This window comes from Protopterus annectens, chromosome 4.part0 (assembly GCF_019279795.1).
Source record: "Protopterus annectens isolate FY-2018-M chromosome 4.part0, PAN1.0, whole genome shotgun sequence".
Taxonomy (NCBI): Eukaryota; Metazoa; Chordata; order Ceratodontiformes; family Protopteridae; genus Protopterus; species Protopterus annectens.
Genome location: NC_056733.1, coordinates 1,148,797,110 through 1,148,819,356, shown reverse-complemented (window position 1 = coordinate 1,148,819,356; position 22,247 = coordinate 1,148,797,110).

The window sequence follows — 22,247 nt, the reverse complement described above, 5'->3', positions numbered from 1 at the left end:
TGTGGGTTCTGTTCAAGCAGCTTTATTATTTACAAACACATCAGGACTGAGGCTTAATAACTTTAACTTACATAAACTTATAAACAGACTAGCTATTACACTCATACATGCTCACTCTCTGACTGCACTCTCAAAATGGCACTGAAGCTAGCATGTGCTTGCTATTTATATGCACATGCCATCCTTGAAACTCTTCTTCAAGATACAGCACACACACTCTATTCTACATTTTCGATGTGAACTATAGTACCATGACAGCCATCTAGATTTTAGCCGCTGACATTTCTATGGGACTTGATAAGGGGTAATTCAGGGGAGCTATATTCATCAGACTTACAAAACTTTTCACATTGTTGGCTACCAGCCCTATTAGCACATGGAATAATCAGCAAAGCCTCCAAATATTTCTTCAAAAATAGATTCCCTCACCTCCTGCAGAGCACACGCTCCTCAAAAGGATCCCACAAGGCTCAATCTTGTCACCATTGATCTCTTCAATTTGCATTAACAAACTCCCCTCACACAATCCCCTCCTTTCTGTCATCTTCTATGTAGATAACATGGTCATAGATCAAACTCCTTACATCAATACATCGCACAAGAACTGCAACAAGATTTTCTAGCCCTTACAGACTCCAAGTGCCTGGAAGTTAATACTCACCCCAAATAAAACCAAGGTCATTCCGTTTAACACATATCAAAAACTAAAGTCTGTTCTCCCTGACTTATCCATCCTTGACCACCAACAAAATTTTTGTAAACTTCTACCTTTTTCAAATACCCAGGCTGAGCTTGTAATAGGTCCATATGGAATCACTGCTCTACTCAGGTTAACAAATGTAAATAAATAAACTAATCCCGGCCCAGATTTAAAAAAGAAAAACAGCATTTAAATGCATGCTATAAAAATGAATGCGCCTCTTAATACAAGAGTGAGAGACTGTCAAAAATCAAAAACACCAGAATCAGAAACAACTACTCTGTTTTAAAACAATGAAAATAACTTACCTATAATGGTATTTTAAGTCATTTTATGTGAGTGAATCAAACATTATTTTATACCGTGAGCAGTATTTTAGAAGTTGACATGCAGGACACATCAGTACTCTTAGTTTTTGTGATGTGATCTAAATTAGCTACTGGCTGAGAAGCAGTGAGGCAGATTCGCCTGGTAGGTATGCTGGTAATTCTGGCACCTTTTTCAGAGTTGCATAGGTGGTTGTGGTTGACCCACTTTTCAGAAGTTTATCATTTTCTGTGGGGAACAAACATGCCACCTCCCATACCCAATGATGGGAGTTTTGTCCTCTGCAATTCCTAATTTAATATAATCCAGTGCAATGTCACTGCACTTCAGCACAAAGGCAACACAGTGTTCTCCTTTGATGAATGCATGTTTTGACCAAGTGCATATGGTCCAGCACTTAACGACCATGCAAATGCTGGGCGTCTGCACTACAGAATGAAGAACAGGCAAAGTGCGACACTCAAGTCATAACAACCCTGCTGTGAAGTGTTAGTTGGGAGAACTACAACTGGTGGCAACAGAAAAGGAAACGGATGTGGGAGGTTGCTGAACACACTTGGAATGGAACACAGGGAACAACAAACATGATGCCTGTTAAAGCTATCTTCTACCTATTAAACTTACATCAACACAAAAACTATCCACAAGATTCTCTACAAGTCCACCATGCCACATCTATATCATCTCTACTAGATAAATACATCCCCATAAGGAATCTCAGGTCACAGTCTCTAAATCCTCTTCAAATATGCAAATCTAACAACTAAGGCAGGCATAGCCTCCACAGTGTTTACATCTCCAAACAGTGGAACTCACTGCCCTCACACCTCAGACATAAATCTAATTATTCAATTTTAATAAAAAAACCTAAAACCCTCTTGTCTAATGCTGGATATCAGATATCTCCATCTTCTCGAATTTAACTTTCTCACCTAATAAATCCAAGTGTCTCAGTCCACCATATTTCTCTTTTCCACTTTCACCTAAACTGTTACCATGTATACTACATCCCTTATTTCTACTCATGCCCACCTCTCCCAACCTTCCCTTCAGCCTACTTCTCCTCACTTTCCCTAATCTTTTTCTCACAATAATTTTAGTCGTCACATACTGCCTTCTGTATAGAACAGCCATACTATACAATTCTACAGGCATCTGCTGCTACTGCCCTGCTTCTCAGCTCATCTTCACTGACAGTATTTATGTAATCATCCCTGACCTAAAACATCTAACTCCCTTGTAACAATACAGCTTCCATATCCTGTTTCAGAATACAACTCACTTCATTTTCTTTTAACTGTTACTCTACTAAATCTATATTACCATACTCCTTACTAATGTATTCTGTTTTCCACTTCTATCACTAAATTATAGTCTCACTGGATTTTGTAAAATATTTGCATTACTTTTACTATGTGGAGCTTTTCTCCATGATCGTCCACTGAAAATGGGCTAGAGTTTAATAGGATTATCCTGTTTAACAAATGTAAAATAAATAAATACATACACACATACATACATAAACCAAACAAATGCACAAGGTGTATCCTCAGGGGATAAATTCCAACAGCAAATTGGTAGGTTTCCACTCTAGAGCACTTTGCTCAGACCACACTTTGCCTACTATGGGCAGTTCTGTAGGCCATATATGGTAAAGGACACAAGGGTGCTGAAAGGAATCCAGATGTAAGCCAACAGAATGATATCAAGATGGCGGGGAAGTAATATGACCACAGTCTAGAGGAGCTACATCATCTCTTCTCACTTGAGACCAGAAGAGATGAGAGCACATTATACTAAAGCAAAATATCATGTCAGAGAATTGTGAATGAGTCATTTTGAACAGGAAGGACAGAGGCAGAAGGATGGGGAAATAAGGAACAGACTATCTAGTCCCTGAATCTTGGAAAGTATTTTTCCACAAAGACTCAAAAAGACTGTGGACCCACAAAATGGAGTACCACAATGGGTGGTGGAGTGGGAATCCACAAAGACATTCAAGAGGTCATAGGATAGGTGGTAAAAGGAAGGCGGGCAACAGAGAGTTAGAATGTAAATTAACTAAATCAATTAATTAAAAAAATGTTAAGATGATTACTGTCGCTCTTCTACTTTGGACACAATAGAGGAGTATTTGTGGGTTCTGTTCAAGCTGCTTTATTATATACAAACATATCATGATAGAAGTTTACTGACTTTAACTTAAGTAACTTCTATACAAACTAACCACTGCAATCATACATGCTCACTCTCTGGCTGTTCTCTCAAAATGGCACTGGGAATAGCACGTGCCTGGTATTTATATGTGCACATTCAGTCCTTGATATGCTTCTTAAAGACACAGCACATACACTCTGATCTACATCCTCCCTCTTTGAGAAATAGATCATGTAATGTTATGAATCCATTTGGCATGCAGATGTTGTTGCGTATTTCATACTTGGCCTGGATATTCAACCATATCGTGTGTCATAAAACTGTGATTCAGGTTTAGCAACTGGAGCTGTCTGTACAGAATGTTCAACCTTGGAGGTATTTGGAACTTCTTCAGGAATGGAAGTAGAGGTAGAAACACACTCTGGGATAGGAACAGCATCTGGTTTGCTCTGAGATCTAGAGTCTGTATCACAGAAACAATGCTGGTACAGGTAGAAGATGCCTGTGATTTCTCCTGTACTCCACACCCTCGGATTCTATAAGGAAGAAGCTCGGCTGAACACATATGTCTATAACTTGACCAATCTGGTTGAAACCTTTTGCTGTTTGTATTCTCACTGTCTCTCCTTTCTTCAATGGACAAAGACATTTGCTCAATTTATCATAACTGGACTTCTGGACAAAACACTTCTTGAAAAATTGAGCCTTGATGGTTTTGTTGTTCTTAGCTTTAAGCCTCAATAAACTGGAACTAATAGGTAACATCATTCTGGTTTGTCTGGATAGAAGTCTTTGAGCAGATGAGCCAAGTATATCGTCACGGGGTATGTTTCTGAGATTAAGTAAAATCAAAAAGACATCTGTATTTTCACGCTTTGACCTTTCAAGTAATTGATTTGCACTCTGCACTGCACATTCAGCTAGACCATTTTAATGTGGATATTCAGGACTGCTAGTAACATGTACAAAGTCCCACTCTTTTGCAAATTTCTGAAATGACTAATAAATTGGGTACCATTGTCAGAAATAACTTTATGTGGACTACCATGGACTGAGAAATGACATTTCAACTTAGTAATAACAGTAGTGGATTGTAGGTTAGGTAGTAAGTCAATCTCAAGCCAATTTGAATAAGAGTCTACCAATACCAAGTAGTGTTGACTGTTCCACTCGAAGATATCAGTGGCTACTGTTCACCAAGGTAGTTCAGGAACTGGACTTAGCTGAAGTGGTTCATTTTGCAAATGTGCTCTAGTACTATTGCATACTGAACAAGAACAAAGTACTTTATCACTGTCTTTCAGTAATGAAGGCCAAAATACTAATTCTCTCGCTCACCTCTTAATGGATGCAGAACCTGGGTGACCACGATGCAAAATCTGGATATATTCTTGTTGTAAGGAAGCAGGAACAATTTTTAGGACCTTTGAAAATAATGCCATCTTTGAAAAACATTTCATCTCTGTAAGGAAAATAGGTTTGCACTTCATGTGGTACAGTAGATTGCTTTGACAGCCATCTAATATTAATGTAGTGATTGAGCTTTTGCAAAATTGGATCAGTCTTTGTGTGATCTCTCAACTCATCAAGCCTAGTGGGAGAAAAATTACACACTGTCATTATGTCAAAGTCAAAATTCTCAGCGTCGAGCTGTTCCATCTTATTTCTGGATTATCTGGATAAATTATCAGCCAGATAGAGTAGTTTGCCTTTTGTATATACCATTTTGAAGTTGTACTTTTGCAATTTGAGCATAATTATTTGTAATCTTGCTGGAGGTGAATGCATAGGCTTCTTTAAAATAGTGATCAACTTCAGTCTGAATAGCTCAACCATAAATAAAATCATGAAACTTGGAACATGCAAACACTATTGCCAAAAGTTCTTTCTCAGTTTGAGCATATTGCATTTCAGTTTGGGTAAGTGTTCTAGATGCATAGGCTACTGGTCTGCTCTCTTGAAGTATAACTGAGCCAAGACCAAATTCTGAAGCATCACAGGAAAGAGTAACTAGTTTATTCACATCATAGTATCGTAATGTAGGGGGGGGGTGGCAATTCTCTGCTTAAGGTCTTCAAATGCCTTCTGGTGTTGATCTAACCATGACCATGAAACATTTTTGCACTTTTGCTCTCTTAAAGGTGCTGCCAACTTACTGAAGTCTGGTATAACCTTGCCTGAATAGTTGACCATGCCTAGCAAATGCATAGAACTTGAATATCATCTGGTGCTGACATCTCTAGAATAGCTGCTTGCTTGGTCAGGTCTGGTCTCAAACCAGTACTAATAAATAAATGACCTACATCTGCAACTTCTGGTATTCCGTATTTGTACTTCAGAGGATTGAGCTTCTGAGCTTCAAGTTTACTTCATGTGCTCTGTCTAGAACTCTCTTTAGGTTTCTGTCATGCTCTGCTTCACCACTGCCTCCAACCAATAAATCATCTGCTATTATGGCACAAGGATAACCCAAAAAAATTGGAAGGTTTCACTTGCAGAATTTATTCCAAATGGCATCCTAAGGAATCTTTATCTGCCAAATGGGGTGCCAAAAGTGGTTAGTAATGAGAATTTGTGATAAAGCATCACTTGCCAAAATTGACTTTTTGCATCCAAAACAGAAAAAACAGTGGCATTCAGTAACAGAGCTGCAAACTCTTCAACTGTAAACATTGGATGATGCAGTCCTTTCAACGATTTGTTCAAATCTCTTGGGTCAATGCATATTCTGATTTCATCTGAACCTTTTTTGTGAGCTGCTACCATAGATGACACCCATTCAGCTGGTTCTGTAACTGGACAAGTTACACCTTGCTATACCATTTTATCCAAATGAGCCTTAACTTTATCTTGCATAGGTATTGAAACTCTTCTCACTGGTCTGACTACTGGAGTGACCTCTGGGTCCAACTTCATGGAATACACAACTGGAAGTTTGCCCAACTTGTCATCGAAAACATCAGCATACTCTGAGAAAATGGCTTCAGAAAAATTGGAATTATGAGATACACTTAGGTGATGAACTTCTTTGTTAAAAGAAAGCAGATTCATTCTCAAACTATCTTTGAGACTTAATAAAGACTATACTGGTCTTTGTACTACATAGAATAACAAGCTGTAGCAATTCTTGGCCAAATAATATAAAAGCATCACTGAGGCTTCGGTTTGAATTTCTTCACCTCCATAAGCAACAAATTTTGCACTACTGACCACATTGAGTTGCTCATTAGTTCTCACTTTAGCAAATGTGTCTGCTGATATAATATTATACTTTGAACCACTGTCTGCTTTAAGCTCTGTGGATTTACCATTGATCCGGACTATAGAAAACACTTCATTCTTTGCCAGTAAACTCACTGCATCAACTCTTTCACTAATCACTGATACACCATCTACATAGAAAGCAGAACTGCAGTCTATCTGTTCAACTTGCTTTTTTGTGTGTGCCCTTTCTTTACAACTGTGTGGGGTTTACTTGATTTGCAAAACTTGAAAATGGTTAAATTTTTACACTTGTGACATTGCTGACTAAACGGTAAGTATTTCTCTCTTTTAGATTCATGATAGGCACCACAATTGCGACAGTTAACAATAAAGGTAGACTTAGGTTTTGCTGATTCACGTTTGTTCTGCACTGAGGGACATGGTCCTTTAACTGAACTAGTCTTAGAACTTGTTGGAAAGCTACGTGTTTTCCCTGGTGAGCCAGTCAGGGGCTGTGGCTGCCATGTGCTTAGGCCTACTTCTATTTGCCACGTGTTGCATACTATCTACATTTGCTCTGGAGCCTGCTGAAACCATGCTCTTGTCACTTGCAAGCATACTTGTGTGTTTTTCTGTCACCTCATGGATTTGGCAAATCTCAATGGCTTTACTCAATGTTAAATCACTATCACGAAGCAAAATCTTTCTCACAGCAGCACTATTAATACCACATAAGTCTTTCCTTTATTAACTCGTCACCAAACTGACACATTTTGGCTTTGTTTCTCAGGTCAGTTATATAAGCTGCAAAAGTTTCCCCTGGCTTCTGATCTCTCATGTAAAACAAATGCCTCTCTAATGTAATATTTGTCTAGGGGTTACACATTTCTCTGAACTTGCACTTCAAACACTCTGTCTCCCTTGATTCAGCCAGTACAACAATATGATTTTTGCCTTCTCCCTCATATACTGCTGGTGCATACACAAATGAACACTCTCTTTCTATGGCCTCTAACCCAGCTAGGTTTAGCAAAATGAATGCCCTGGTGCATGCATCTTTTTCTGAATAAGCTGCTTGTATAAAATATCATACTCTTGATCAAATATTCTCTAATTTTCTGCAATATTCTGATCAAATACCCGTAGTAAGGGCTTTTGAAATCTGTCTGCCATAGTAACACATACCAGTGAAGGGTTTTGCAAATAAGCACCAAACCATACACATACACGTGTCAGAAATGTATGCCAGTATTTGTAACTTTGCACAATAAGCCTCTGTGTAACTGAACTTTGCGAAATAGGTCTCTCGGGCACTGTAATACTCTTAAAATTACTGTATTGCATGAAATCACCTGATCAGTGTAAGAAACATATGATATAACTGCACAGTGCGAATGAACTGGGCAAGAAAGCTCAGAGTCAATAACATTTTGAAGTAATTGCACTTTGTGAATAAACTGCACACAGCACACTGAAATTTCCACAAAATGGCAGTACTTTGCTAGGCAATTCTTTACAGTGCAAGAAACAGTCTGTAATGGCGGCACTTTGTAAACAGACACACCCAGCGCAAGAAACATTTTGAAATGGCTATACTTTGTACTTCACAAAATAGTTGCACTTTGCACACAAACTCTTTGGAATACATGCACAGTAATAAGCACACATAGTAAGCACTTTTACACACTTTGAGATACTTCGAATAACTCTAATTATGCCCTTGATACAATATAAAGTCATAGTTATGCCAAAACACATAACTTTGCCAAAAAACATGCAGTTGCCTTGCTTTATTTATGCTTAATGTGTCTGTTTTGCCCTCATTATATTCGTTTTCCTTGTTTAATCTCTTTTCATGCCCATTGTACTTTTCTTGTGCTCATTTTACTCTAAACAAGCACATTTTGTTTTAAACATACTCGATTTGGTTTTCTGATAATTGATTTGTCAAATATGTTAATTTGAAACATTTCCCTTAGTTAATAAGCCTTTTGTGCCTCCCACTTGTTTAATGATGCAGTTTGTGCCCTTGTAATGCTCCATTTTATCCTTTTTTATAAAACAAGTAGTTTGTGCGAATTCTCATTACCTTTGATTCTTTACTGGCTCTTTTTCGTACTCGTTTCTCCTAGTTTACCCTCACTGTCATCTCTGCACCTCATGGCTCCAAATATCATTCTCTGTCATCCCGGTTCTGACACCATGTCACTCTTCTACTTTGGACACAATAGAAGAGTCTTTGTGGGTTCTGTTCAAGCAGTTTTATTTTATACAAACACATCATGATAGTGGTTTACTGATTTTAACTTAAGTAACTTCTATACAAACTAACCACTGCAATCATACATGCTCACTCTCTGGCTGCTCTCTCAAAATGGCACTGGGAATAGCACGTGCCTGGTATTTATATGTGCACATTCAGTCCTTCATATGCTTCTTAAAGACACAGCACATACACTCTGATCTACATCCTCCCTCTTTGAGAAATAGATCATGTAACGTTATGAATCCATTTGGCATGCAAATATTGCAAACAGTTCTTCATCATGCAATTATACTAGACTAGGTGTGCGTGTGTGCATGTATGTATGCATGCATGCATGCATGTATATATATATATATATATATATATATATATATATATATATATATATATATATATATGTTATATCCATGTTGCTGTGTATTTATGTGTGCACGTTCAGTCCTTGATATGCTTCTTAAACACACAGCACATACACTCTGATCCACACAAGGTAGGGAGTATCCTTTCTCCCTCATTTTTAAGTTCAGAAAAGAAAACAGGGAGAAGGATAGTTTGACTTAAAGTAAACTTGGATACTACTTTAGGCATAAAAGAAGATTAGTTCTCAAAGAAATCCCGTCCATGTGGAAACTAAGGTAGGGTTGACTCACATAAGAGCCTGCAACTCAGACACCCTTCTTGCAGAGATCAGAACAAGCAATAAAACTGTTTTCCATGTTGAGAACCTCAAGTCAGTCAGATTAGCTGGTTTAAATTGAGCAATTGTTAGTTTCTCTAACACAAAACAAGATCCCAAGAAGGGGCTACCGATTTACTTGGAGGCCTCTTATGCAAAACCCCTTGCAAGAACATTTTGACATGCAACTGCCTTGAAAGATGAGGCCATGAGCAGACATACTGAAATGGTCAATAAATAAACATTGACAGAGGAATAAGAAGGGCCATACGATAGTAGCTCCCACAAATATTGTAAAGCCAGAGAACAACTAGCCATGAATGGGCACTGGTTATGTTGTTGGCACTAACTAGAAAACCCTTTCTGTTTACTAACATATGATTTTCTAGTACCAGGCTCTCTTGTCTCCATTAGTACCTGCTCTTTTTCCTCAGAAAATGGGTGCCTAAAAGGAATTAAGACCCTACCATCCAGGCTAGATGACCGATGTCGGAATGCATCAAATACCTCTGTTCTTATATGAGTCAATCCATTCTGTGAGGAAACTTGTGGTAATTGCCTCTGGCCATTTACAAAAGAAGGGAGAACCACAGTTGCCTGGACCAGACTGGAGTCATCACAATGATCTTGGGGGATTCCTTATGAATCTTAAGAAGTACCCTGGATATTAGCGGAAAGGCAAAAAGGAGCATCCCTGTCCAAAAAAAAAGGCATCTGTCTTCCAGGCCTTCTTGCACTGAGTCCTGGAACAGGACTGTCAGATGATTGTTCAGAGAGGATTCAAAGAGGTCTACTTGAGGAACTTCTCACAGATGGATCAAATTTTGAAAGACCACTGGATCTAGTTTCCATTCATGAGGGTCTGTCCTGGTCATGCTCAGTTTGAATGCAACACAATTTTGCTCTTACAGAATGTAGGATGTCTGTAGAGTAAGATTATGTTACAGAAATATATCCCAAGCTAACATGGCTAGTCTGTAAAGGGTGTACAACATGGTTCCCTCTTGCTTGTTGATGTACCACATCACTGAGGTATTGTCTGTAACTACTTGAAGAGGTCCCGGGGACCAAAGATGGTTCAGAGACTTGAGTGCCTTGATCAGGGTAAGCATCTTCTTGACATTTATGTGGTTGCATCTTTTCTTGATGTCCCACATCCCCCTGCACTTTTATCTCTCCCGAAACTGCTCCCCAAAGTCTGAAGCATCAGTTGCTACTTACCTGCTTTGGGGCAAGGAGGGAGAAGGGGAGACCTTGATTTAAGGATATCTGTACCTCCAATAAGTGATTTCTCTTCTTACAACCCCCAGTACAGGGAGCTGAAAAGAAAGGGTGCTGATGCAGTGACCAAAGAGATTTTAGATACCATTGTATCTTTCTCATGTGGAGTCTTGCCAGGGGTATCATGAGACTCATAGATGACAAGAGACCCAGAATTCTGAGGTATGCCCTCACAGTAGCTGAAGTCTGAGTAAAAAAAAAATAGAAATAGATCTATTTTTTCTCGTGGATGAAAATCTCTTTGAACTGAGGTGTCTAGATAACAACACAGGAACACAATCCTATGTGAAGGAGTCAAGTAAGACTTTTGGATGTTTTATTGGACTCCCAGTCTTTGAAACAGATCTCTCACCCAAAATAGAGATTCCCGATATTAAAAAAAAGACTGCAAAGATTAGCAAGTTGTCAAAATACAGAAAAATGTGGATACTCTATAGCCTGCAATAAGCTATAACTGGAGCTAGACACTTTGTGAACACTCTTGGTGCAGTGGATGGTCCAAACGGTTAGGCAGAGAACTGATAATGTGATTCAGACACACTAAAACCTTAAGAAACACTTGAAGTCTGGATGAATAGGAATGTGCTAATAAGCATCTTTTAAGTCTAGTGTTACCAGGAAACTTGAAAGTGGAAGAAGAGATAACAAATTGTGAAGTGCCATCAGTTTGAATCCGGGCACTATCCCAAACAGGTTTAGGAAAGAAAGATCCAGAACTGGTCTCCAAGCATTTTCTTTCTTTGGGACTAAGCACATCCTTGAGTAAAACTCCTTCCCCACCTGGGATATATTTGTGGACAAAAGTAACAATACATACTTTTTACAGCAGAAGTTCATTCATTCATTATTTATTTATTATGCCAGTCAGAGTGGGGGTGGGCTGTGAACAGCAGCAACAACCTGAAATTTATTACTGAGGTCATTATTTTTTTTCACTTTCTTCTCAATCATGCATTAAACATGATTGCCAAAAGCATCTACATTTTGGGGAACAGTCTGTGTGGGAAAGCAACAGTTGGCTGTACTATCACAGTAAAACAATTGCTGATACAGAGCGTTTATATCATGTTATCGAAAGATGAAAATAGTGAACACTATTTCATCGGCCCCAAAACATCTAAACATGAAAATATTGAACATTCAGAACAGCGAATTTTTTCCTATGGAAAAAAATTTGCTGCTCCGAAACACATACACACAGCACAAGCACATCAAACAAACAGCAACCACACACATACACTTAAATTCCTACATCTAATGCTTCACTAAACTAAACATACACTACTATCTACCCACTTACCTTAACCCAAACCCTAACTCTAAGGTCCGTCACTATTGCACACTTACCAAACCCACGCCTTAACCCTAACTCACTTAACCCGCCCCTAACACTAATGTACAAACAATTGCACACTTACCTGAACCTAACCCGTAACTTTCCACCACACCGTTAAGAATAGCGAAGCCACAGAAACGGCCAACTGAATTCTTTCCCAAGGAAAGAATTTGCTGTTCTGCAGCTTTGCTATTCTTAGCGTTCGCTGAATAGTGTTCGATATCAGAACATTCGAAGTTTTAATACTTTGATGTTCTGATATAGACCCTATACAGCTTGTTGGGGTGTGGACAGTGCATACATGTCAGGAAGTAATATGATGGAAAAATACTGCAGCCATTCTTTCTTAACTGCTTTCACACTGTCATATCAAAGGGGTACATGATGGCTATCTCTGGGACTAGGGAGGTAGGGTGCATGTGAAAGAACAGGGAAAGTACAACATCACTGTTTCTTGGAGAGTGGTGCGTGTGTCTGTCAACATCAAGTTGCAGTACATTCCTGGTGCCAGTGCATCTTTCACTTTCTTCACAACCAGCCATTAGAAGTGTATACACACACACACACACACACACACACACACACACACACACACACACACACACACACACACACACACACACACACACACACACACACACACAGACACACACAGGGTATCTTTTTTTGAAGGGGGCAAGTTATGGGTGAAAGGAAAGGGCAATGACATAATCACTGTGAGCCAATCACTATATAGCTTGATGGGGGATTAGTGTATTTATTTATTTTATTTTACATTGGGGGATTAGTGTATTTATTTATTTTATTTTACATTTGTTAACTGGGAGATTCCGACTGGATACATGTCCATTTTCAGCAGAGGCCCAGGGAGAAAAGCTCCACAAGTAAATAACAGACTAGTAATACATTTATACATAACAAGCAAATTTTCATAAGAAAAAAAAAATAAAACAAAACAAGCTTATTTTCATAGGAGAAGAAAAATGGAAAAAATGACAGATTTTTTTTTACAATACTGCATGGGATTACAATTTTGAAGAAAAATAAATTTATATATAACATGCAAATATTAGGAAAAACACATTATTCTACAAGATTGTACTGGTTTACAGGTATGTAGTACAATTATCCTAGATATTGACAGACGTATCAAACATACAATAGTATAATGTTTGAAGCATGATAGTGCATGGGATGTAGAGGATCCTAGGGATTAAAGTACTTTAGATTATGGATGAACTGCAAGGTATAGAGGTGAGAGGAAGCAAAATGGTGGGGAGGGGAATAAAGTAAGGGGTCAACCTGGGAGGAGGCAGGGGCATTTCCATGAGAGTAGGTATTTTTTGAATGTAGCGATTGAATTGGCAGAGGTAACTGCCGAGGGTAATGAGTTCCAGATTTTGTCTATGTAGTTGGAGAATAGGGAGTCACCTGCTGAGTTGTTGGTTTTGGTTATGTTAATTAGTCTTTTTTCACTAGAGCAAAGTTGTCTGGGATTGGCATGTAGTTTAAGTAGGTTAGATAGTGCACGTGTTTTTTCAGGGACTAATAACAGTTTGTTAGAGAAAGAGAGCTGGTGAAATGACAGGAGATTTGGGAATTCAAAGCAATTGAGTTGATGTAGTGCCTGACAGTGGTGGGAATGGTAGGGGGCACTGGTAGCAAGTCTGAGAATTTGATTATAGCAGATTTTCAGCTTGGCCATTTCAGCATTGGGTAGGTTCGTGAAGACAGGAACAGCATATAGTAGTGGGGAGATAAGGTAGGTTTGAACTATGGTTATTCTAGCAGGTTGAGTTAGAAATTGTTTGCTTTTATAGAGGCTGCCCAGTTTTCTGTGGATGTTTTTAATAGTTTGGTTTATACGTAGATCAAACTCGAGGTTGTTGTCAGTGGTCACTCCTAGTAGTTTAGTATGTGTGTCTGGAGAGATGATAGTTCCATCTCTGGACACAATATTGAATAAGTTTGGAATTGGAGTGTATTTGCTTGGTTTAAATATCATCAGTTTGGTCTTTTTTGGATTAAGTAGGAGGTTTTTGTTAAGAAACCAGGTTTCAGTAGTTTGGAAGGCTTTTTGGGTGATAGTGAGCAGTTTGTGTGGGTTATTGGTTGAGCAGACTAATGTTGAGTCATCAGCATATTGTATAATGGTTGTTTCTTGGCAGATACAGTGATGATCATTAATGAAGATGGAGAATAGTTGCGGACCTAAAATGGACCCTTGTGGGACTCCAGTGGTAATAGGTAGCAGTGAGGATAGGTTATTGTCCCATCAAACTGCTTATTGTCTACCTTGTAGGTAATCCTGGAACCAGGTTAGTGAGTGATTGCTAAGGCCAAGATTAGTGAGGGAGTGGAGCAGTTTAGGATGGTTGACCATATCAAAGGATTTTGACAAGTCTAAGAATATGGCAGATGTAAGTTTACCTAGGTATCTGTTTTGGTTGATGTAGTTTGTAAAGGAGAGAAGGGCTGTGGTTGTACTGTGGGCAGGTCAGAAGCCATACTGGGTGGTAGAGAGTAGTTGGTTATTGAGTAGGTAAGGTATAAGTTGGTGTTGTATACATTTTTTGAGAAATTTTGCTAGGGGAAGCAGAATGGCAATGGGGCAGTAGTTGGTAAGGTCAGTGGATGAGCCTCCTTTATGTAAAGGGAAGATGTAGGAGATTTTCCAAATTGGTGGGATGGTGCTTTCAGATATTTATTTTATTTTTATTTTATTTTATTTTATTTTACATTTGTTGACCGGGCTAGTCCAACTGGATATATATCCGTTTACAGTAGAGGCCTGGGGAGAAAAGCTCCAGTACAGGCAAAACAAACAATGATATATCAGAAAAAAAATTATTTTGAATAAAAATATAAAAGGTAAAAAAGAGAAATTGCAAAATAAAATCTAAATACCTATAAGATGAGTTCAACAAATTAAAAATAAAAACATAATACTGAAGTTAGACTACTAGGAGGCATACTTTTAAGATGTAACTCTCAACAATAGAAAGTGTAAGTTAGGAGCTCAGAAGGGGGATGGGTAGAAAAATTAGATGTGAGGAGACATACTTTCAGTCGGGATTAGTACAAGGACATAGCCATTGAGCTTTAAGATGTTCTTTGATATGTTTTTTGAACAGAGAGGTAGAGTCTTGATTAGTTATTTCTTGAGGGAGTTGATTCCAGTGTTTACCTATGGAATTTGAAAATAACACATCCCCAGCTTTATTGTATGATTTAGTTGAGGATACTAGGAGTTTACTGGCAGAGCGAAGTGTGGCTAGGTTTTTATAAGGAGAAATCAGTTTTGCCAGGCTAGGAGTATTATCAGGGAAGTGAAGGGATCTATCGAAGATATGGATCTATTAAGCAGAATATAGATTGAGTAGGCAAGCTCATTAGCAGCCAGCTGGAGGTATTCAGAGGGGATGTTGTCAGCTGCTAGGGTAGTTGGTTTACATTTAGTTAGCAATTTTTTGACAAAATTAGTAGGGATGGGTTGAAATTGGAAGGTAGTGTTAGGCCTGAGTACAGACATGGAAATATTGATGTCAGTGGTATTGGGTTGTTGAACTAGTTTGGAGATAGTTTCTATGAAGTATTTATTGAATGAGTCCAGTATATCTGTGATTTCATTTGTGAGGTAGATGGGGGGCTGGAGAGTTTACAAGGATGAAGTAGTTTATTTATTCCGGCCCAGAATATTTTGGGATTGTGTTGATGTCAGTTTTGTAATTGTAGGAAATAATTATGTTTGTCCAGGTGAATAGTTTTTTTTTTTAAGTTTCATTTCTCAGCTTTTGGAATTGTTCTCTAGTAGCTGCAGTTTTTTTGCCCCTCCAGTTCTGCCTGGCTCTATTTCTTTGTGATATCTTGTGTTTAGTCTCTTTGGTGATCCAGGGAGCTATGTTCATTTTGAGTTTTCTGCTACATGGTGGGGCATGGACATTCAAAATTCGTAGGAAAGTGATGTTGAAATGATTAACAGCTTCATCTAGGGGAACTTCTTTTAGTGTGTTCCAATTTTGGTTTTTAGTTCAAGTCTGAATTTGTTAGGGTCAAAGTTTTGTTTGTTATGGGTAGTTTGAATTAGTGGGGTAGAGTTGGGATGGGTTTTATATTTTAGTAAGAAGGTGGGTTGGTGATCATTGAGGGTGTCTGGTAAGACACCTGCTAGATAAGGAGAACTGGTCTTGTTTATTAGGATCCAATCTAGGAGACTTTGGTTTTATTGTCTCCTAGCCAAGTGCTGGATTGAATAACTTGGGAGAAGCTAAAGAGATTGATATGGTTAGTGGGGTTAGTATTAGAGCATGAGTGCCAGTCTATATTAAAGTCACCAAGGATGATTGTTTTCTGGGGTAGATTAATATTAATCCAGTGTAGAAGGGATGCTAGCTAGGAGATATTGTTGCAAGGAGGTATATAGCCTGTGATAATGTTGACTGATTTTTGTGTCACTAAGTTTTTGGCTAGAAGTAGTACAGAGTTATTGAAGGGAGGGATAGGAGGATCAATAGTACAGATTTTTAGGTTGTTTTTGTGAAGTAATGCTATCCCACCCCCTTTCTTGGATAATCTATCATTGTACAAGGTAGGAGGAATTCACTGTCAGGTGTAGTAGGTTTCAACCATGTTTCAGTTAGGAATAGTACATCAGGGGAACAGGAGGATAACAAGGCATGTAGTAGATGAATGTTACTGTTTATGCTTCAGATGTTTAAGCTTAGTAGTAGGCTGTTTTTGCTCCAGAGAAGGGGATAGGTTGGGTGAGAGAGATGGGGAAGAAGGAGTAGATGTTCAAGCGTTTGGACTTGGATTGAGATGTATGTCCCTGGCTAGGGGTAGTTGGCGGCTAATTGGTGTAGGAGTTTGTACAGGTTGGTTAGAATGGTAATACATTTATTTGTAGTGAGAGATCTGGTAGAGGTTGGGTAAATACCTTAACCATTATGCCAACCTCCCAGGTGTTGCTAGAAGTGGCTGGGTATAAATCTAGAGATAGTGGGGTGGGTGGGAAATGGGGGCAGGGTAGGGGAGTGTGAGGGTGAATGGACCCAAAACAACAGCTAAGGGCTGGTTTCTGAAAAAATCAATTAGTAAGCCTTGAGTGGGGAATGGTAACATAAATATTGCTATTTTTAAGCTATTATAATAAAGCCAATGGAAAAGAATTTTGCAGCAGAGTAGGACATCTAAGCTTTCAGTAGGAAGGGAAGCAGGACACAGGCTGCAACAGAATTTACTGGTGGTACATGAGTGTCCAGGATTATGTTACCAGTTACAGGATGTAGGAAAATAGGGGGTTGCTACCGGGAATGGGGCCCAACTGCAGATACTCCTACTCTGATTTCCAATTCTGCCTACAGGTTTTACAGTGTAAAAACTATTAGCCTGTATGCACAAATAATATCTGATTCATACTGATCTCTTTAGATGTTCAGCTTGTAGTATACAGGGATGGGTGGTTTGATTCCCCGAAGCAATGGATGCACTGTGGAATGAAAAAGAATAGACACGGTAAGACACAAGTAGAAATGGCCTGGAGGCTAGCTATTTATTGGAAACACTGGGATATATCAGGACAAATATAAGACCTAAATATTAGTGAAAGAAACCATGAAATTCGCAGGTAGTAGTGCAATAACAGAACGGTGAGCTACAGTATATAAGTTACCGCAATACAGGACATGTAACCCATTCTTAACTATAACTTCAGGGTTACCTGAATCCAAAATAAAGATATAACTACCAGATGGGACAGTATATTGGGCCAGGGCCTAGTAATGAGTAAGAGATGATGTAATATGGCCTTTCATCATGCTCTAGTAGTGACTGTACAAAAGGTTGCTCAAGGACTGTTAAACTGCTATGTTACAGTCATCCATTTACAATTAAGGTTTATCAAAGTTAAAATCTTGTGCTTCTAGTACATTTAAGGGTAATAGCAGGTTATAAGACAGAAGCAAGCATTGCCTATATTGCTAGGTTGATTGGGGAGGTCATTCTGTAAGGAACGAGGGAGGGAATGAGTGCTGGGGTCAGTCAGAAGTTATCAGAAATAAAACAACCTAATAGGAGAAACCAAGACTAACCGCAAGGTAAGTTAGGACTGAAAAGGGCTGGTGCGAGCATATGAGCACAAGTAGGTTTCCACTAAAACGATTAGAAATAAATACACATTCCCAAGAGATAATTACAGCAGTCTACTCAATCCATTCTGTTCTAGACAGGGTGATACATGAGGTGGAACAAGATGTAGTCAGTTCAGTACAAGTCTAAATGCAGCGTCTCTGTATTGTACTATCTAAGCATGGTACTTTCAATTGGACTAAGCATGGTACTTTCAACTGTAGCAGAAACTATAACAGAAAAAACAGAGCTAAGGTAATAACAGTCAGCGACACACTAGTAGACCTTAAATTAATTGTGATAATAGCCATTTGTACCCTAGCATTCAGCAACATACAGTGCAACAGATATTAATGCATTAGTCACTTCAAATTAATGTAACAGCAAGACACGATTCACATCAGCATGTAATCAGCCGAATGATAGCTATATGCATAAATATTATCGGTTTCACTCTGATGTTTTTAGGTGTTGAGCTTGCACTATACGGGGCAGGTGGTTTGATTCCCAATGCAGTGGATGCACTGTATGCACAAATATTATCTGTTTCACACTGATCTCTTTAGGTGTTGAGCTTGCAGTATACAGGGGCAAGTGGTTTGATTCCTGATGCAGTGAATGTGCTGTATGCACAAATATTATCTGTTTCACGCTGATCTCTTTAGGTGCTCAGCTTGCAATATATAGGAGTGGGTGGTTTGATTCCTGATGCAGTGGATGCACTGTATGCACAAATATTATCTGCTTCACACTGATCTCTTTAGGTGTTCAGCTTGCAGTATACAGGGGCATGTGGTTTGATTCCCAACGCAGTGTATGCGACACCAAGGCAAATGCAGAGTCTTGGTAACAGCAGGAAAGGGGATCTTTCCCCTTTCAGAAGTACTTTCCCCTGTGTAGAAGTAATTGACAGTAACACACTGAAATGCATTACTGTGGTCATTTCCATCACAGACATCTAAGGTGTACACAGAAAGCAGCTATCCTGCGGGATAGGCATGAAGAAGCATTTTGTATATGAAAGCAAATGGCAGTTACATGATCGCTACTGAATGATTATTGATATGACTTGTAGAAGCAATGCATGTGTCTGTAAACAGCAGGTAAATACACTACTTTGGATATTGTGTGTTCACTTTATTCAAAATGAAACATCAGAGATACATAAAAAGTGACTGTTTCTTTTGGAGGAGCTGTGTGGGAAAGCTATGGGAAGTTACATGTTCACTGTTAAGCAATGATTAATATGGTCTGTCAAGGGCAATGTATGTGTCTGAAAACAACAAGCTGAATTAAAATACTGTAGCCATTACATTTGCTGGATGTCTTCCCAGACAAAAGTGGTGTACCCTAACTCTCAACTCCTGACTAAATCTGTGGGCTTTTGGAGAAAAGGTGGTGTATTACACTTAATAAATAATGACAATAATTAGAGTTATAGACTTCTTTTACTTCAGAAAATGTATATTAATTTGTATTCTCTTATTCTGTCGGTGTCCATACCCCTCACTATTAGAGCTAACCAGAAGCCATGGCTCACCCCTAAGGTATATGAGCTTCTTAAGGAAATAAACACAACTTAGAGGGCTAATGACAAAGCAGGCCTAAGTGTAGCAAGATGTAATCTGAGGAGGGTATAAAAGATGCTAAGAGAGAGTATGGCAGAAAGGTGCAGAGGCACTTTGAAGACATGAAGGATGCAAGAAGACTATGGCAAGGCATACAGATCATCAATGACTACAAAATCAGGTCAGCACAGTGTGAGGACAGCACTGAATTCCTGGACAGTTTGAACATCTTTGGTAGGTTTGAGGAAAGAAACAACAGGTTGGCACTAAAGCTACCCACTTATGAGAAGAATGCAGTACTCAGCCTCAGCACAGAGGAGGTAAGAAGAGAGCTACATAGAGTGAACGCCAGGAAGGCTGCTGGCCCAGACAACAGACTGGGCAAGGTGTTAAAAGGCTGTGCTAATTAACTATGCACAGTGCTCAAGGAAATATTTAACCTCTCTTGCCATGGCAAAAGAACCCTCATGCTTCAAGGAAACTAACATCATCCCACTACCTAAGGAAACTACTCCCTCCAGCCCTAACGACTACAGACCAGTCATTCTGACATCCACTGTTATGAAAAGTTTTGAGCGGCTGATCAAAAAGCATCTTTCATCGCACCTACCTCCTGATTTTGACCCTCTGCAGTTTGTATACAGAGCTAACTGAGCCACGGCTGATGCCATATCAGTAGCACTACACATCGCCCTTGGGCAATTAGAGGGCAAAGACAACTATGTGAGGATAATATTCATAGACTTCAGCTCTGGATTTAATACAGTGGTACCAATGCAGCTGATAGAAAAACTGGCATATTTAGGAATCAGTAAACATCTCTGTAACTGGATCCTGGACGTCCTGATTGAGAGATCACAGAGGATGTGTTCAGGTAAGAACACATCAAAGTGCATCACGATTAACACCAGGGTTCCACAGGGATGTGTTCTCAGCCCACTGTTATTCACCATCCTGACCCACGACTGCTATGCTAAGCACAAGTCCAACCATATCATCATGTTTGCTGATGACATCATGAGGCTAATCACAAAGGAGTATGAAAGGGCGTACAGAGAGGAGGTGGCATCTCTGTTCAGTTGGTGCAAGGAGAACAACCTTGACCTTAATGTAAGCAAGCCAGCCCAAAGAGATCATTGACTTCAGAAAAAGGAGAACAAATCACCCAGTGCTCAGGATCAATGGTGAGAGTGTGGAAAGGGTTAAGAGTACGAAATTCCTGGGTGTACACATATCTGAGGATCTCTCATGGTCGGTAAATACCAGGCAACTGGTCAAGAAAGAGCACCCATGCCTTCCCTTTTTAAGATGGCTGAAAAAAGCTAAGCTTCCTCCTCATATTCTCTCCATCTTCTATAGAAGTGCAATAGAGAGCATCCTCACCTGCAACTTCACAGTGTATTTTGGAAGCTGCACAGTTACAGAAAGGAAGGAGCTACAAAGAGTAGTGAGGGTTGCAGAAAAGGTACCAGGTTCCAGTCTTCCATCAATCCAACATCTTTATACTGCAAGAAGCATCAGAAAGGCCACCAAAATAATACAGGATAACACACATCCTGCGCATGGACTGTTTAAGCATATGGTATTGGCAGGAGATATTGCAGCATCCACTGCAGGACTACAAGATTCAGTAACAGTTTCTAACCTACAGTGATTAGACTTCTGAACTCGGGCACTAGTCCTAGGGGTCTGGGCACGTAATAAGTACATTTTTATTTATTTGTGCAATCTATACTTAAATATATTCCAAGTAAGTGCAATATGTATTTATTATATCTATAGTAAGTATTATTTAACTCACTAAAGTGCAATATTAGACAAATAACTTAAGACATTTTAATCTGTAGTGTGCTTTGTATTACTTTAAATAGGTATTTAACTCAGGGGTGGGTATTCTTTTTGTTTATGAATGTTGGCAAATGTCTCTACTCTTTCTTGCGTGCATTGAGAGTAGTATTATATTTGTTAGTTATGTTCATTCCTCTGCTTGTATGTGTTGTTTCACTTTCCTTTGTAATCTCAAGAAGTGAGTGGAACCACGAAATTTCATTTAGGCTACATGTGTGTACTTCTAAATGACAATAAAGTTTACTTTGACTTTTGACTTTGATTTTTGCTTCATATTGTTGGTCTATTTCTCATAAAATTTGTGGTTTTCTGGTAAATCACTGAGGACTGAAGTCATTAATAATGACTTACACTTGGGTTTCAGACTTTATATCCTTCAGAAAATGCACGCTAACACAAATCTTGTTATCTTTTTTGGCCTTTGTCCTCCCATTATTTTAGGCTTTGTCCAGATTTCTTACACTAAGAGGTTGAGAGGTATGGAGTGCCTCTGGTTAATAGTACTAATGTTTTAAAGGTGCCCCTGATTCATTGACAGTGATGTGGTGTACCCTCCCTGAAGGGGCACACTCCACTAGAACGGTATGTGTGAAAGGAGCTAAGGTCAGTATTTGCTGTATTTTAGAAATGTGAAGATACAATTCATATTTTGACATTCAAGCTGTAACATTATTATTAAAATTCACTGCCTCCCTAATGCAAATGCCTTTAATTTCACTTCCTAACATACATACATACATGTTTACTTTTTATGTATT